Source organism: Pinus tabuliformis, chromosome 1_2 (assembly GCF_031772625.1).
Source record: "Pinus tabuliformis cultivar Carrire ecotype Pingquan chromosome 1_2, CPIR1, whole genome shotgun sequence".
In the NCBI taxonomy this organism is placed as follows: Eukaryota; Viridiplantae; Streptophyta; class Pinopsida; order Pinales; family Pinaceae; genus Pinus; species Pinus tabuliformis.
Window position 1 is genome coordinate 96,450,840 of NC_142298.1, and position 2,008 is coordinate 96,452,847.

Sequence of the window (2,008 nt, forward strand, 5' to 3'; positions counted from 1 at the left end):
GAACCCCCTAGGAACATGAAACACCTGCGCATGATGTTGGGACACACTAGGTACTACACGAATTTTATCAGGGCATATGCCTAGATAACTGCGCCGATGGAGAAATAGTTAAAAAAGGATGCATGTTTTGCTGGGATGAAGACTATCAGTGAAACTTGTATGTCTTGAAGGAGAACATGGTGACAACTCCTATTTTTGTGTTTCTAGACTAGAAAAGGAGTTTCATGTGGATGTTGATGCCTCTTCTATTGCATTAGGAGAAGTTTTAACACAAGCAAGAGAGGGTGACATTAATCACCCTATAGCTTTTATAAGTATAAAGTTATCCAAAACATAGTGGAATTACTGCACCATAGAGTGTGAAGGGGTGGAAATGGTCTACGCACTGAAGAAATGCAGGCATTATTCGTTGGGTGGACACTTTAAGATGTACATAGATCACTCCACGTAGAAGTATTTGATCAAAAAGTTTGTGTTGGGGGGGGCGCGGGTGGAAGATTTTCCGATGGTTCTTATTATTCCAGGAGTATGACTTCAAGGTGATTGTGAAGCATGGAAGGTTGAATGCATGTCCGGATCATCTATCAAGGATCAGAAAAGGTGAAGAACCCAATAGCTTGTAGAAGGGACTACGCAACGTGAAGCTCTTTACGGTGCACGTTGCAGACGACCATTTTCTGACATTATTCAATTTTTTATGAGAGGAACTACTCCGGAAGGATATTCCACTTAAAAAAAAGGAGCTAGTAGTCCCTACAACAAATTTTTTGATAATTGTGTAGCATCTATATAAACTAGGGACAAATGAGGTATCGAAAATGTATGTTTCAGAGTTTGAACGCACGAGTATTGTAGCTGAAGCTCATGGAGGATTCTTTGGAGGCCATTATGGAGGGAAAGCGACCACGCAAAAGATTTTGTGCGCTGGGTTGTGGTGGCCGATGATACACAACGATTCTAAGGCATATTGTAAGGTGTGTGATGCTTGCCAAAGGATGGGAAACCTTCGCAAAGGGATGAACTTCCTTTAAATCCCCAAGTATCACTGCAGGTATTTGAGAAATGGGACATTGACTTTATAGGCCTGATACAACCACCAGAAGAGAGGACAGGGTGCAGGATACATTATTACTGCAACATAGTACTTAACCAGATGGGCAGAAGTGCAACCAGTAAGGGATTGTACCATTGCAATGACTGCGAAGTTTCTTTTTGAGTATGTCTTAACAAGTTTTGGATGCCCGAAAGTTTTTATGAGTGATAGGGGTACACATTTTTTGAATGAAACAATCAAAGCGATGTTGGAAGATTTTTAGGTATATCATCAGAAGAGCACGCCCTATCACCCACAAGCGAATGGAACGGTGGAAGCTTTTAATAAGATCTTCAAGCATGCATTGACAAAGGTATGCAACGGACAAAGGAATGACTGGGACATGCACATGCTTGCTATGTTATGGGCCTATAGGATGACCTGCAAGAATTTGATAAGACAAATGCCATTCCGGTTAGTCCATGGAATTGAAGCAGGCATGGTAATGGAGTACATTGTGCCCACCATAAGAATTGTAGCCTTGAATGAGATGGCGGACCATGAGACCTTGGAGGAAAAGTTCGTGTAGATCATGGAGTTAAAGGAATATTGTTTCCTAGCACAATTTCGCTAGTAAGTGCAAAAGGAACGAGAAAAAGCATGGCATGATAGGCACATTAAGTTGCGCACCTTCAAGGTAAATGATTTGGTGTTGTTATATGATAGCAAGTTCATGAAGTTTCCAGGAAAGTTTCAAATGCACTAGTTGGGGCTGTATGTTTTCAAGAGGATTGTCGATGGAGGTGCAATTCAATGCACGAAGCTAAATGGGGAACATTTCCCTCGAAAAGTGAACGAAAGTAGGTTAAATTTATATACAAGGGATCCTACCCCTGCGCGATGACTATATGACAACATGATAGTCTTAGTAATCCAAGAAACTGCAAAGGATTACGGGACTATAAACTACTCTTC